A 17,345-nucleotide genomic window follows, 5' to 3' on the forward strand; every position below is an offset into this window, starting at 1 on the left:
ATTTATTTGACTTTATTCTGCAGAAGGAACCAGGTTAGCCCTTCAGGGCATATTTCTGCCCTCTGGGTATTGCAGGATAATGGTAAGAAATAGGACAAGGGCCCAGATAAATACAGCACGTAGCCAAACATGGTACCTGCAAACCTCAAGGGAGATACGAAGTGCTTTACCTTTTTTCTGTAGGTTCAAATACTTAACACCTCTTTCTTTAAAAAAAAATTTATTTGAGAGAGAGAGAGAGCGCGTGCACACGCGTGCCAGTGAATGGGGGGAGGGAGAGAGGGCAAGAATCTTCAAGCAGAAGCCCTGCCCTGCTGAGCACAGGGGGCTGGCTCCCAAGACCCTGAGATCATGACCTGAGCTGAAACCAAGAGTCAGACCCTTAGCTGAACCACCCAGGCGCAATACCTCTTTTCTTCCAGCTGATTCGGAGGAACGAAATGTGTGTTATAGGTTCATTTCAGCTTCTATCCGACTTCACTCTTTTTGTTACGGTGGAGAAAGCTGGCTTTTAAAATCAGATGGTAATCAGAAGGGGGAATGAAGCATGAGAGACTATGGACTCTGAGAAACAAACTGAGGGCTTCAGAGGGGAGGGGGGTGGGGGAATGGGATAGGCTGGTGATGGGTAGTAAGGAGGGCACGTATTGCATGGCGCACTGGGTGTTACACACAACTAATGAATCACCAAACTTTACATCGAAAAACCAGGGATGTGCTGTATGGTGACTAACATAATATAATAAAAAAATATTATTATAAAATAAATAAATAAATAAAATCAGATGGAGCTGGGTATAAATCTTGGCACTGCCATTTACTTGCTTTGTGTTATTGGGCAAGTAACTTCACGCACTGCTGGTTTTCTCAACTGCGAAATTGGGCTTACCTAAATAGAGGTTAAGAGCACAAGCTCTGAAGTCAGACTGTTTGGGTTTAAATGGGGATCTACCACTTATTGACTGTATGACCTTGGGTAAGTTGCTGAACCTCTTGGAGCCTCAGTTTCTTCATCTGGAAAGTGGGCATAGTAATGCTACCTCCAGCATTGCTATAATAATTAAACATATCAACATATGCACAGAACTTAAAATAGTGGCTAACATAGGACAAGTGTTTTATAATAATGACAATAATAATTTCATCACAAGGTTGCTATGACCTAAAATTAGCGCACATAAAAGTACGGGGAAAATAAATATGAATACATAGGACCATCTCCTTCTTTCACTTATAACGAGTCAGAAAACAACAGAAGAGCCCTTTGTACCGATATCCTGTACCACAGAATTAAGTCTATCATGAGCAGATAATTTTTCCTTCTTTTGCCACTTTTCCTTTAAAAAAATGGAAACTCAAGTTGCTATGGGGAATGATTATTAATATGATATAATAGCTCTAAGCATTATAATTTAAAAAGCTACGCTAAAGTACAATTTTCAAAAAGGTAAAAATTATGAGTCACATACTCACACAAAAATGAATAAATTTCCAACGTTTTATTTAACCCATTGATTAGGGAATGAGTAAGGTGCTGACATTTGTTGGAAGGACAATCTGAAGGAAACACACAGGAACACAGCAGCGAATTTGCTAATAAAATGTTAAAATATAATGTTTGGGGGTAACTTTTTTATAGGATGGAAGTCAATCAAATCTCCACCGGACAAAAATCACTTGCATTTCTACAGTCAAGGATCATTTGCTTTTCTCTCCGTTTTCTGAAGCTTAACTTGTATTCCTGCAGAGCCGTAGATTGTCCAGTGAGTGCAAGCAGAAGATGCACGATTCTGTAGAGTCCAGTAACCCTCAGAGAGCCTGTGAGCCGATGCGGGGTAGTCACAGGAAGAGTACCCGGTCGAGTCCTTAATACGTAAAGATAAACCAAAGGATAAAGTACTTTCTGCCTTGGAAAGAGGGGAGATTTCTCACTTGATGGTGTAAAATGAGGTGAACCTACATTTGTGATGTTACCTTCCCCACCACTTTGGGTCCCCAGGACCAAGACCAGCCTCCTTCAAATGTGAAAGAGTTTCGACGTGGCAGGTGACAGCAGGATAGCCGGTACCAGAGGCTGTGTGCTGCTGACAGCTTCTCAGAGGGATTCTGTGGCCTGCTGCCTCTTCTTCTAGAGGCACTGAAGCCTCGAGAGAGGAATCACGCTGCGAGTCTGCAAGGCAGCGAGACAGAAACCTGACATTGGCGGAGGTGGGGGGAGGGTCTGAAGGATCTAACTCCCGTGGACTGATCCACACAAAGCCATTGGGCCACAAGCTCCCCACGGCTTCTTGGCTCCCCCAGCACCTTCTATCGTAAGTCCATGAGCCATGTTAGGCACCATGTTGAGCCTCCACGAAGCAGGAGACTTTTTTCCAACTCCTTGGGGTGTAATCATGGGCTAGTAGGAACACTGGAAATTAGCATGATCAAGTCTTCTTGGAAAGTTCTCCTAGGAACACAAGGCTGAGTTTTCCCTTAGTTCCTAGAGGGGAGCTAGCTGTGTTGCTCAAAGCATGGTTTGGGAGCCCCTAAATAGCAATCACTCTGAATGTTGCCCCCAGACTGCTGAACATGAGGGCAGTTAAACAATCAGTGAGTCAAATTCTTCCTCATCTCCTTTATTTGGAGGTGAGAGCAGCCAGCTTCTCAGAGGCGTCCTGGGGACGAGGCAGGTGAGAGAGACTGAGGATGGAGTGGTCCTCAGTCTGTGACGCTGGCTCATAGGGGCATATCTACTACAGGGCTTCTTTAACTCCTCCTGGTTTGGGAGAACCAGGAGAAGTGGTGGAAACCATGGTGGAATCAGTCAAATATGATTTCTTCATGGGCAGGCAAGGAGAGAGTTTCCTTCCTCTTTTTCTTATGAGGATCATGTAGTTGAGTCTAATGGGAAGTGATTGTAGGGGGAGTTCAGAGCCTGCTTTCGGTGGTCCTTGCCCAAAGTCAGCACTCAAAATGCAGATGAGCTTTCTCTATCTTACCATAGGAAAGGGACACAGACTCTTGATAATGAAGGGGAAAACGGCTAATGCATGTTTTCCGTGGCTTCTCTGTCCACAGATGGCCACTGGCGTGAACGTGGGGGATGGAGGGCCAGCAGACACGCTTTCTGTCCGGAGCCAATGTCACTCTATATTGATGGCCTGCTTTCTGCTGGGAGCGGCTAAGTGCTGCACCAATGCTCTCTTTTCACACTGCTGCAAGAGGGGCCGGGGGCCAAGTGATCTTGTTTCCTCCTTCCTTCGCCTCAACCTGAGCAAAGATCTTGTTTTTTCCTCCCTTTGCCAGCTAAGTGGCTTTCCCCAAAGTACACCAGGCCATTGGGACTTTTCTAACCAGAAAGGGCAGTTCAGAGCATTGCAATTTGGCAGCATCAGAGATCCACTCTCATTTTGACCTTCACTCTAAATAATTAGAGCCTTCTCATCTAACTAAACAAAGAAGATCTGGGGCAGCAGGGACAGAATTAGAAATGACCCACCAGGAGATCAGAACTCAGCCTGAGGAGGACAGCGCCGTGTTATAACCCAAATGGGAGAAAACTAATCAAATGGAGGCAGAGAGATGCATCCTGATCTGCATTTTTTTTTTTTTTTTTTTTTTTTAGGCAGAAAAATGACTTTCAACAAACCCCTCCAACAGACAAATCAACCTAGGCTGAAATTTCCAGTGCACCTCCTTCCCTGCCAGGAATGATAAATGACTCCTACGCCGAGCAGCTGCTGGACATCACTTAGAGCTGTTTCCTTCCATCCAGTCCTGGGAGAGCCCCGGAAGCCCCTCCTCTCCCTCCCGGCAGCGCTGCTAAATTTAGATCTTCCAGCATGTGCACAGTCTATATTTAGTTTCAAAGCGTCAGAGCTCAGCATACAATTCATCAGGCCATCAGTCATCCCTCTATCCAAGCGACATGTAGGAAAAAATCCTTCCAAAGGCTAGCTTGCTCTCCACTAGGATGGAAGCCATTCTAAGAATGGGGAATTCACAGGGCCAAAGGGGTTTTCTCCTTACCCAGGGGTGTCGGGAGTGCCTGAGATTGCCAAGCATGCAGCCAAGGAGCAGAGCATGGCTCCAGAGAGCCAGAAGGCAGGGGGAAGAGGAGTGAAGGAAGCAGGACTCAGAGAATGGCCTGCAGGCCCTGCTGTACGTGTTCCGTCCCCATGGAAATTGCAGGCAACAGGGATCTTAAGGCTCTAGCTTAGATGTCACTTCTTCATGGGAATTGTGTGGAGACCACTCGGAGTGGGTTAGTAACCCCCAGCCCCAACCCTGTCAGCACACAGCACTGTATAGAAACCATCCCTCGCACTGCAATGTGCAAATAAATCACCTGGATGTTGTTAAAATGGAAGTTCCCATTCTGTGTATCTGGGCCTCAGTTCCGGCTTTTCCAATGAGCTCTGGGGGGCAAGGCTGGTAGGGCCGAGTTGATACCAGGCTGACCAGCTGGTAGCAAATCCAGACATTTCCTCAAGGGCTGAGCTTGTCAGGTCATGGGTGAAGGCATTCCAAGAGGGGTGTCGGGAAAAGAGGAAAGTGACTGGTCTTCATTTACCATCCCTGCCCCCGCTCCCCCAACCCACTACTGCCACCATGACTGCAGGCCAGTGGGATTGTACCCAAGTGAGGGAGAGGGGGAGATTGTACCCAAGTGGTGTGGAGGGGCCTGAGTTTTCCGGCTGCTGGGGGGCAGCCCTAATGGTATAAGCCAATGGGGAGGTGGGAGGAAGTTTCAGGACCCTGGTAACAAAGAATGATGAAAGACAAAATACACCAGACAATTGAGATGATTTCGTTCAGGCTATTGCAATAAGGAGAGAGTTTGTTCATGAGGAATGTCTCAAAGAAAAGGAAAGTGACCTGGCATAATGGAGACAGATAAAAATGAGAGTCATGAGAATGGTCTTACCTGAGAATATTTACAATATTGGAGGGCACGGTGATCCTTTGCAGTTAGCCATTTTAGAAACCCAAAAGGGTAGGGGATTTCTGACAACAAAGGGGTTGGAGAATTTCTGAACCTTTGTTGTTTTCCAGGAGCATAGGACTCAGGTGAGTTTCAACCTGTCGGAGTATCAGGTGGTGGCCGTGAAGTGATGACAGGGGTTGCTGTGGGAGCAAGAGCAAGTCATGAGGGCCTCAGAACTTAGATGAGCAAGAGGTGTCTATGGACCAGCGTCACCTGAAAGCAGTGGCATTGTGGAACTGGCTGAAAACTGAGTTGAGAACTCATCCTTAAACATACAGCTGGTTGCTAAACCATCGGTAGGTTGAAACTGGCCATTGTGGGAGTATTTATACCATGAAAATTGGCAAACACTGTAAATCAGTGTTCCTTTCCTGCCCACTCATTTACAGAGCTTACACATTTATCAGCAGCCCACTGCCCAGAAGGCCCTGTGGAGGAGGCCAAATTTGAAATGGACCTTAAGAGTTGGGAAAAGAAGCATGTTGTATCTCTCCTTCCCAAGTTAGTGCCAGAAAAGAGAGGGTACGATCCTTAAAGTCCAAAATGAAGTGCCTGGAGTTGAAATAGGAATAAATTAAGCATTGTTTTAAGTGAGGACATATGGTCTGGACAAGAATTTTAGTCTTCATTTTGAAATGGGATGAAAGAGTGGTCTCAGGAAATTTGTGACACGTAGATACAGTACTTGTGTCCCATTCCAGCATCCAGAGAATTCTGTTCAACAGACATCTTCTGAGCATCTATCATCTAGTGATTAGATTACAAGATCTGTAGTGCCTTCTGAATTGTCAAAGCAAGATTACTTTCTGTTCTTTATTGTTTGACTTGTATATTTTGTGGCCTTATGATTACTTTTTAAAAGTGTGTACAATTATATCTACATCCTCTTTAATGAGAAAGTTGGTATTTTACATTATTAAGATATAGCTAACAGCATAGTTTAGTAGGGGCATGAAGAAAATCCATGTTATGTCATATCAGAGTAGGATATTCAATGCTTCTGGTGCATTTCCCTTTTGAAGGTGGCTATATGGTCCAACCATGAGCGTTATCACCCCTTTACGCTGACCATTTCACAGTTCTTTATTTTTATTATTATTTAAAAAATTTTAAATTCCTGTTGAGTTAACATAAGAGTGTTATATTAGTTTCAAGCGTATGAATCATAGTTCTCTCTCATAAGAAGCGTTCAATTGTTCCCTGTTTTTTATTTTTTATGTATAAACTGCTAAATCAAGAGTGATCAGGGAGAAGAGTAGGATTATGTCAGGACAAACGTACTCCTGCTATAGAAACAAAAACTGAAACAGACCCCTCAAAGTATATATTAAGTTCAGAACTCCGCTTTGAAGAATAAATAGGACTTAACTAAAAACATAGGAGGTGGAAGGAATTCCAGTGAAGGGAATCGCATTTGGTCATGCCATTGCATTATAAGGCGTTCATCATCGTAACGGAAACACGAATACGCTTGAGGTAAAATGAGAAGTAGGAAAAAATACGGAGGAAGAAGGTCAGAATCAGGCAGTAGTCACACCATTCAGAGCCTTATGGTCTAGTCTTACTTGTGAGTTTGAGCTTTACCCTAAAATCTCTAGGGAACTCTCAAAGGATTGGAATCAGAGCCGTAGAAGGCATGGTTCTGGGTGGGAAGAGGAGTGCACAGAGAGCCGAGTACTGGGGAGGGATGGTAGTGATTCAAATGAGGAGGCTCTGCACTGAGACTGGCAGGAGGGTTGAAGATTCAATCCTAAAGGTGTTAATGGAAGAGTCTCTGCTGTCTTGGTGATGTGATTGATTCATTGATTGATTGGATATGGGGATTGAGAGAGAGAAAAGAATAAAAAGATTCAAAGGTTTCTGTGTCTAAAGATTGAATGGATAGTGTACCATTTGCTAAGATAGGAAATACAAGAGGAGTTTGATCAAATTCATCCCACATGTATCTAGTGAAAAACATCTTGGGGAAACTCACAAACTTCTTATAATTCCTTATGCTCCTAGTAACTTGCTCTATATGCTTTCAGCTTTCAGCTGTAACATGACTTAATGGCCTGTCCTCATGACAGTTAATTATGGGTATACAATAATTATGTGTATAAATCAAACAATATATGACTAAGAATAGACAAATGTGAATCTACACACCAGTGAAAACCTCCACAGTAGCTAGTCTTGCTCAGCCGAGTGATGAACTAGTGGACTGAGTCATTAGCATGCTCTTGTGAATTCCACTGACTGCCTTATAATCTCTTTTAATATCACTTAAGCTTCCATTTTATGATGAAAAAACTTTAAATAATTATTTTATTGATTGATCTTTTAAAATACCAATGGAAACAAAACACATTACTGTTTTTAAGAAAATTAACTCGCTGGAACCCATTTTTGAACCCTTGGACTTTTGCAAACCACCATTATAAAAACATTGATATTCCTCATTGTAATGGAGACCTGACATCAAATCAGTACGTGTGCTCCAGAGCTGTAACATTGAGAACCATTTTTTTTGAAAAAGAAAATCCATCCAGAATTAGATTCACTTTTAATGTAATAGTATCTGTTTGCTACAAATTTGATATTGATTTTAAAATATATTAGCTTACTCAATGAGTATGATCAATATTGGTGAAACTTTCCAATCATATGGATCTCTTTGTTATTTTTGACTTTTATCCTACCACTCACAGCATGACTGCATCAGGTCAATCCTCTCTTCCTTTTCTGCCTCATTAGAATATGTGTCTTATTTCCTGTCTGAAGCTGTCTTTTTCAACTGAGCCTCCAAGTTCTTGTTCCTTCCGCTTCCTCTGGGGCCATGTATGATCTCTCTCTACTGTATCTTCAATCTCACCCTTTCCAGTAACTATTCTCAATGTGAAAGTACGCTCACATCTTTTCTAGCGTATGGAAGAGTTCCCACTCAGTCCTAAGCCACCTGGTACCTATTATCTTGTTTTCTCCTTCTGTTCACAGCCACATTTCTTGTAGCAGTTGTTTAAGCTGGCTGTTAGCATTTTATCATCTCTAATGAACTCTTTAACTCCTAAGATTGTTGTTCCCACTACTTCCCTGAAACTACTCTTATGATGGTTATCTCTCTATCACCAAATCCATAGGCCACTTGATCAAGAGTAAAGAGCTGGGGGCGCCTGGGTGGCACAGCGGTTAGGCGTTCTGTCTTCGGCTCAGGGTGTGATCCCGGCGTTATGGGATCGAGCCCCACATCGGGCTCTTCCGCTATGAGCCTGCTTCTTCCTCTCCCACTCCCCCTGCTTGTGTTCCCNCCCCCCCTGCTTGTGTTCCCTCTCTCGCTGGCTGTCTCTATCTCTGTCGAATAAATAAATAAAATCTTAAAAAAAAAAAAAAAGAGNAAAGAGCTGGATTTTTCTCTGAGGCTGGCAGTGAACAGAGGAGCGACATAAAGCAACTTGTGCTTTATTTATTTATTTATTTATTTTTAAGATTTTATTTATTTAGTTGACAGAGAGAGACAGGCAGCGAGAGAGGGAACACAAGCAGGGGGAGTGGGAGAGGAAGAAGCAGGTTCATAGCGGAGGAGACCGATGTGGGGCTCGATCCCAGAACGCCGGGATCACGCCCTGAGCTGAAGGCAGACGATACGACTGCGCCACCCAGGCGCCCCAACTCGTGCTTTATTGAGGTCACTCTGAAAGGTGTACGTGTTAAGTCAGGATGATCAATTAGAATGCTATGAAAATATTTATGAGATAAAATGGTGGCTTGAACTACTATGGTAGCAATGTAGATGGTAAAACAGATTCTGGAGATGTCTGAAAGGCACAATTGACAGGATTTGCAGATGGAATGGGGGCTGAATGTGAGAAGGATGAGAGTCAAGGGTGATCCCAAGGTTTTGACCTGAACAAGTGGGAGAATATTGGTGAATGCTACTCTTTCAAGTTGGGACATCACACAGAAAAAAAAAAAAAAACAAAAACTCAGACCATCCTGCTATCCCACTGCAGATGGTAAGGACTTTGGATTTTACTCTGAAGGAGATGAGAAACATGGAGATTTTACTGCCGGGGAGTGACACAATCTGATTTACATTTTAGAAGATCATTCTGCTGATAGAGAAGAGACTATACACGAACAAGGATGGAAGAAAGGAGATTAGGGAGGTAGTTTTATAATAATGTAGATAAGAGGTGATGGTGGATGGAACCAAGGTGGGAACAGTGGAAGTGATAAGATGTGGTCAGATTCTGACTATAAACTGAGGGAGGAATTGGCATGATTTGTTGATATGAGGGATAAGCGAGGAGGAGTCAGGAATTACTCTAAGGTTTTGGCCCAAACAACTAGAAGAATGCAGTTACCATTTACTGAAATGAGGAAGGCTACGGGGTGAGCAGATCTGGGGATCAAATGGGAAATTAAGAGTTTAATTTGGGGGCATGATAAATGTGTGATACTTATTAAAAATCCAGGGGAATGTTACCTGGAAATTGTATTTATGAGGCTGATGTTTAGAGAACAGATTAAGTTTGAGGTATGGGCCAGGGATCATCAGCACAGGTGTGGTATTTAAGTCTCTGAGCCTGGATGAGATCACCAAGGGGGTGGGTACATACGGTGAAGATACCTGAAGGGTAAGCCCTGGACCTGTGCGCACGTGGATGGCAGAGATACAAGTAGGAACCAACAAAGAGGATTGAGAAGGAGAAGCCAATGATAAGGAACCAAGAATGATGTTCCAGAAAATAAATATTTCAGGAAGGAAATCATGATCCTCATGGTCAGGTGATATTGTTAGGTCAGGCAACATGAAGTGTGAGAAATCAGTCCTGGATTTGGCCATGTGTGTGTTGTGGGTGGGGTTTTGTCAAGAACATACGGTGAAGGAAAGTCTGATTGGAGTGAGTCCAAGAGTGGAAGGGAAGATTCTGTGTGCCGACAACTTGTGGTGACTGTTGCTATAAAGGGGAGCAGAGAAATAGGACAGTAGCTGAAGGCAGAAGTGGGGTTGAGAGATGGGTTTAAAATGAGATTAAACAACAGTATGTTTCTGTGCAGATAGGAACATTCATTATGTAGGAAAGAGATGAAACACTGGAGCGAGCCAAGTCTTTGAGAAAGCACAAGGGAATGGATCCTAGACACAAGTATAGGGGTTGACTTCGGCTAGGACCATGGATAGTTCATACATTGTGATGGAAGATGACGGCTCATATAGGTAGAGCTGCTGGTAGATTGGGAAGTGGAAGCGTATGGAAGTTCTTTTTTGATTATTTCTAATTTCTATAGGAAATAAGAAGCAATGTCATCAGCCAAGAATGAGAGGAGTAGTTGGAGATTTAAGGTGGCAGGAGATGGTGTGAAATTCTGGTCCAGGACAGAAGGAGATTGAATGAGCTAGAGATATGTAATAGGACGGGAGGGCGCCACCAAGGCCCTCAGGGAGGTTAGTGGCTATCCACTGAAAGTGGCACTAGTTAGCGTGGTGGTTGTGTATTTTCTCCAGCTGGGCTCAGGTCCAGGGAGGAAAGGATGGCCCACCAGCTCTCTTTCTTTTCTCATTTTTTCTTGCAGAGAACAAAACTCTTGAAGCTCTTGGCGATTTATTTCAAACTCCTGGGTGAATCCCAGATGAGAGCTGGGGGTTAAAGAGAAACAGCCCTTTCTTTGGAATGTCTGTTCTTCCTGCCAGTGTTCATCTGGCAGGCCAGCCTTCTACTGCCCCGGTATTTTAAGCATCCAAATGTGTTCTAACCCAGACTGGCAGCCCTTCTATGCAGCCCATGCCATTTCCCTTTACCCTAGAGGGGACTAAGGGACCCTTGGAATCCTCAGTCAGCCCAGCCTGGTCTGCATCATAATGGAATCCATTTGCCCAGGGACACGAATAGATTGGATTCAGAGAAGGACAAATCTGGAGTTTTTGTTAAAGGGAAGAGGGCGTCAGGGAAAGAGGCAGCTGGGGGAGGAGTAAAGTTAGTGTATGATTTAAATAAAATAGACTTCAGAGAAAATGTTCCCCCCCCACAAAAAACCCCAAACTGCACAAAGTAAATGAGATAGGAGGTTAGCCTATAACCTAGATATGTAGATATGTTTTGATGTCCTCATCTTTGTAGGCTGGGCATAATTGTTTCACAAAGTAGTTTGGTATTCACATCCATAAAGTACTCAGAACAGTATCTGGCAGATATGAAAGCTCAACACATGTTAGAAAACATAATAATAATGCTGATAAATAATGCATCATGGAACATTACATCAAAAACTAAGGATATACTGTATGGTGACTAACATAACATAATAAAAAATTATTATTAAAAAATGCTGATAAATTATTATTTTATCATGATGTCTTGCCTAGGGATGAACTGCTTGTTGTCTCTGTGTCTTTTTGCAGATCGTGAAGAAAATATTATTTAAACAAATAACAAACATTAATAGACTAATTAATCTGGTCATACACAAAGATGATATCCACATCTATCAAGCACAACACAAATGTGATGTGAAGGAAATGCTGGGTGGTGGGAAGACACGGGGCTGCCAGCCAGAGACTCCTTAGCCACCTAGGTACCCAGCCAAACCACTTACTTAAAAAAACCTCTGATGTGTGAGCTAAAGAAAAGAATACCTACCCTTGAGACTGATATCAGGGTTCAATAAATCTATATCTATATCTATATATCTATATATATAATGTAATGTGAATAGTGTTGGGTACATAGTATATATCCAACAATGGTAGCTGTTCTAACTAGTAATTTTGGTGGATTCCCTACGTGGGCAAATCCTTCCTTTTCTTTTCCATGTGCAGAAATTGTTACCTTTCAGGACCGGCTTGATGCCAGCCTCTGCAAGAATCCTCTCCAGATTCTCCAGGTCAGATTTAAATCTGTTTTTCTGAGTAATATTCCATTGTATATATGGACCACAACTTCTTAATCCAGTCATCTGTCAAAGGGCATCTCGCAATCAGAAAGAACGATTTCTCAACATTTGCTGCAACATGGACGGCACTGGAGGAGATAATGCTAAGTGAAATAAGTCAAGCAGAGAAAGACAATTATCATATGATTTCTCTCATCTATGGAACATAAGAACTAGGAAGATTGGTAGGGGAAGAAAGGGATAAAGAAAGGGGGGGTAATCAGAAGGGGGAATGAAGCATGAGAGACTATGGACTATGAGAAACAAACTGAGGGCTTCAGAGGGGTGGGGGGTGGGGAAATGAGATAGACTGGTGATGGGTAGTAAGGAGGGCACCTATTGCATGGTGCACTGGGTGTTACATGCAACTAATGAATCATCGAACTTTACATCGGAAACCGAGGATGTACTGTATGGTGACTAACATAATATAATAAAAAAAATTACAAAAAATCTGTTTTTCTTCTGGGCTCCTGTTACACTTTGCTTCATTTTCCCTCCCCCCAATTCATCTTGGAAGTCTTTTTTCTCGCATGTCTGTCTCTTGAGATAGATTTAAGAATTTTTTTTTATCCATCTCTGAATTTTCTTGCCATTTAGCAGAAAGGCCAGGATGTAGTAGGCATCTAACAAGTGTTTATAGAATTAATTGAGAGTTCGCTTTAATCTTCAAAGCCAGGAAACTGATCTACAGTCTCTCTTTTCCCAAATTTCCTCTGTGAGAATTTTGAGAACAATATAGAGTAGTGACTAATTGTGTGGTCTCTGGTCTCTGAAGTCAGTAGACCTCTTCTGGAATCCCATTTCAGCAATCAGCATATTGCCTTGGCATGTTATAAGTAGCTAATATTATGCTTTCTATTTATTATGGTTATTGTTGTTCCAGCTACCATCATCCTCACTAACACACAATAATATCTTTCCCGTTTGTAATCTCAGTAGGGAAAGAGGACACATGCATAATGCCACAGAGCGTAGTACCGGAATATTTACTAGCCCTCACTTGATCTTGGAGCACAAGGACGGCATAGCTGGCTCCAGCCAAGAAAAGATCACTCCCCAAGCACAACAGAAAGGAAGCAAACTGTTGGTACGTAGCTCCTGGTGCTTCCTGCACCAGCTGATCAAAGTAATTAGAGCAGATGAAGGCAAGCAAAATATGGATCCCTCTTCCGTGCCAGGGATAAGGTCAGATGTTATGAAGATGTACACCTGAAACTCTACGGACAGGTGTTAGTCACCAGATCGCCAGGGACTGAGAGAGTCTCAGATTTGATGTGGAAAAGTGACTTTAAAGGCAGGGTCAGAGGAGGACCTCGTGGTCACTAAGCTGCCACTGGGCTCTTCTCTGCCACAACTGGGCTGGGCCCAAGTTACCAAACATCTAAGAGGAGAGGCAATGCAGCTGTAACACCAGCCGTGGTGCAGTGTAACGGAAAGACAGGGAGATTCAGTCCTGAATTTATCACTTACTAGCTCTATGGCTTTTGCAAGTTACTTAATCTCAGGGAATTTTTGTTTCCCAAGGGTGGTTGGGGGTTAGAGATGATATAACACACCCATGCTCGCTAACCGGCAATTTCATTGTTAAGAAGGACTCTCATACCAGCGACCTGATCCTTTTTCAATTTGAGAAGAAGAATCAAAACTAACTAACCATAAACAACATCAGCTTCAGTTGAAATGTTCTGACTGCTTCTGGTTTTGGCCGTGGGCCTCCTAAGACTCTTCTTGCCCTGGATCAAAACCTCAAGAGATAGTATTAGCTTTTTTCTATTCTGGGTCCATTTCTGTACCCCAAACTCAGCTTAGAAAGTTCTTGAAATTGTTCTTAGGGTTGCTGAGCTGGGACGTAGGAAGAATCAATGCCCACTCACTCCTACTGTAGAGAAAATTGCTCAAGAGCACAGGACCCACTGATGGGAGATTAGTGACATCATCTTCCTACACGAAGGACATTATTAATCTCACAGTGACTCACACTGTGTGACTCTCCAGGCACTTGCTGGAGGGGAGGGGCGGGAATGGAGGTGTGGGAATGGAAGGGTGGGAATGGAGGGGTGGGAATTGATGGACAAGGATACGGAGGGAGGAGAAGGACTGAGATTTAGGTGGGATATTTTAAGTGGGGAGGTAGGACCCTCTTCAGCTCTGAGAGATGAGGAACGTGGGAGTCACTGGTGGGCCAAAGTAAAGGTAGGAGAAGCAGGTAAACTGGGAAGGGAGTCAGAAAAGGAGAAGGAAAGAGATGGACGGAAAAGGAGGGAAGCAGAAAAGAGAAAGGACAAAAGGGGCTTGGGGAGAGGACAGGAAAGGAGCATCATTGTTTAGGACTGAAACTCAAGCTGCGGTATGACCAATAAAGATTAAATTAGTAAAGTATCCCCAGGAGTCAAAGGGGTTCCAGAAGGAAGATGTTCAGGAACATCGAAGTCAGGGGTTTTTGAGAATTAGATGAAATCCATGGATGAAAACAGAGTATGTACATTTTAATTGTGCAGCCTCAGGAGTTCACGGATTCTCTAAAGCCCGTCCACAGACTCCCCTCCTAGTGTATTCTGCTTTCAGTATTCACGTACAGTATTTTGAGACAGCGACAGATCTGGAGCTTTCTCAGGCAGATCTGAAAGTCAAAGAGTTTATTAATATTATCTTTTTGGTGTGTTTTCAATTGCATGGATATCACTTCTTCAAATCTAGCTATGATCCATATTTATTTATTTAGTATATATATATGTGTTTATATATATATTTTTAATTTCAGGAAGTGTCGCTAGTTTTTTTTTTTTTTTTTTTTTTTTTANTTTTTTTTTTTTTTTTAATGACTATTAGTAGATGGTTCAAAAGTTTTGGGCCAAAGAAAAGAGGATCGTGACCTCAAATGAAATTTATCATTTGGGAGTGTAGTGTAAGCCCTGACAGTTTTATTTCTTTTCTGTAATGCACGTGCCTGACTTAAGCTTTGATTTCGGAGGCATCCATTTCAAAGAAGCATGTACTTCAAAGACCCTATCCTGAATAAACACATTATCAGACACACAACTAGGTAAAGAGCCGGCCACCTTCCCGGCACTGAGGCTCCTTTGTTTTAAAGATCCTGGTTGATTTCCCTAACTGACTCTTTGGGCCACTTATTTTTTCTCTTCCACGCTTTGAGTTCACCAATACAGTGAGCCTGCAAAACCCTAGGTCCCCCACCTTGACCCCAACAGAAGCAGAACTCCAGGTTCCCGTGTGCTCTTTCACCTGTTCCCTCTCTCTATCAGCAGCCTCGCTGCGCGGCCCCAGGTCTTGTAAGTAACAAACGTTTATTTTTTCAGTTTCCTGGTGGCTGTTGCTGAAGGTGGCCGTGCAATCATAGTAAGAAGCACAAGGGTGAGTCCAACCACAANCTTTGGGCCACTTATTTTTTCTCTTCCACGCTTTGAGTTCACCAATACAGTGAGCCTGCCAAACCCTAGGTCCCCCACCTTGACCCCAACAGAGGCAGAACTCCTGGTTCCCGTGTGCTCTTTCACCTGTTCCCTCTCTCTATCAGCAGCCTCGCTGCGCGGCCCCAGGTCTTGTAAGTAACAAACGTTTATTTTTTCAGTTTCCTGGTGGCTGTTGCTGAAGGTGGCCGTGCAATCATAGTAAGAAGCACAAGGGTGAGTCCAACCACAACACTGGTTCTTGATAGGCTGAGACCCGCACAAAACAGGGATTTAGTCTCTTTTAGGCTGGAAGAAAGTGGTCTCTTGGGGATTCTTTAGGTGATTGGGTTTGTTTTAAGTATACACAGGGAATTGAGGAAAATAGGAGGTGGTTGCATGGGCCTCATGAAGGAAGGGAAGCATCAGAATGCCAGACCTCACAGAGCGCTGCTCAGGATCTAGGCTGTGTAGGGTTTGGTGTGGCCTGAACACTCCGGTGTTCTCCCGGCTCAGCGTAGGCTGACTTCTATGCCAGTGTTTCTCTGTGCGCCAGCTCTGCCCCTCTTCGCTGTTCTCCCTGTTCCTGCATTCTCGTTTTCTGGCTGCTTAGCCTTTCGCCTTGCTGCTTCCTCTAGCCATGTTTTCTTTCTTTCTTTCTTATTTAATTAATTAATTAATTAATTAATTAATTTCTTGTGATATATTAGTCACCATACAGTACATCCTTAGTTTTTGATATAAAGTTCCATGATTCATTGTTTGCATATAACACCCAGTGTTCCATGCAATACGTGCCCTCCTTAATACCCATCACNCGCATTCTCGTTTTCTGGCTGCTTAGCCTTTCGCCTTGCTGCTTCCTCTAGCCATGCTTTCTTTCTTTCTTTTTTATTTATTTATTTATTTATTTATTTATTTATTTATTTATTGTGATATATTAGTCACCATACAGTACATCCTTAGTTTTTGATATAAAGTTCCATGATTCCTTGTTTGCATATAACACCCAGTGTTCCATGCAATACGTGCCCTCCTTAATACCCATCACCGGGCTAGCCCATTCCCCCACCCGCCTCCAAAACCCTCAGATTGTTTTCCAGAGTCCATAGTCTCTCATGGATCGTCTCCCCCTCCAATTCCCCCCTTCATTTTTTCCTTCCTTCTCCTAATATCCTCCCTGCTATTCCTTATGTTCCACAAATAAGTGAAACCATATGGTAATTGTCTTTTTCTGCTTGATTTCTTCCCATTTTTAAGTGCTGACCTCTTTGTGCGCCAGACTGCCCGAGAGAGTCGCTAGTGGGTCCCCAATCACCATCATCTCTGACAGACCCTTCTGTGGTCATTCTGCAGTGGCTGCTGGGAGGCATGTGTGCTCCCAGTTGCAGTGTTTGTGCCCAGATGTCACTATCATGTAGTCAGCAACTTAAAGCAGAATGGTTTCTTGTCTAGCTCTGTGTCTATTGGGCTTTATATGTTTGCAAAGCCATAGCCTACATCCAGCACATCATCCAACCCTCCCAATAAGCTTTCCCTGCGGAGGGAGAAACTCCAGGTCTCTCACCTAGCAAGTGGTAGAGCGCATCGAGTCCAGCTTTTCTGACCCCAAAGTCTCTCCAGACACCATTCTGGGAATGAGAAGCTGGGGACAAGGCAGGGGGACTATGAGAAGTGCTGACGAGGAAAGGACATGGCTATTTCAGGGCATGAAAGCAGTAGTGGGAGGGGCAATGGCAAAGACTGAAAGCGAATGCCCTTGCTAGATGTCAAGCTTAAACACTGATTCCAGCTCTCGTGTATTTCCTCAAAGTGCCCAAAGATGGCCAGAGATGAATTTCTGCCTTTTCCCACCGCTTCCCTAAACCACCCTNCAGCTCTTCTGACCCCAAAGTCTCTCCAGACACCATTCTGGGAATGAGAAGCTTGGGGACAAGGCAGGGGGACTATGAGAAGTGCTGACGAGGAAAGGACATGGCTATTTCAGGGCATGAAAGCAGTAGTGGGAGGGGCAATGGCAAAGACTGAAAGCGAATGCCCTTGCTAGATGTCAA

Source organism: Ailuropoda melanoleuca, chromosome 8 (genome assembly GCF_002007445.2).
Source record: "Ailuropoda melanoleuca isolate Jingjing chromosome 8, ASM200744v2, whole genome shotgun sequence".
Classification (NCBI taxonomy): domain Eukaryota; kingdom Metazoa; phylum Chordata; class Mammalia; order Carnivora; family Ursidae; genus Ailuropoda; species Ailuropoda melanoleuca.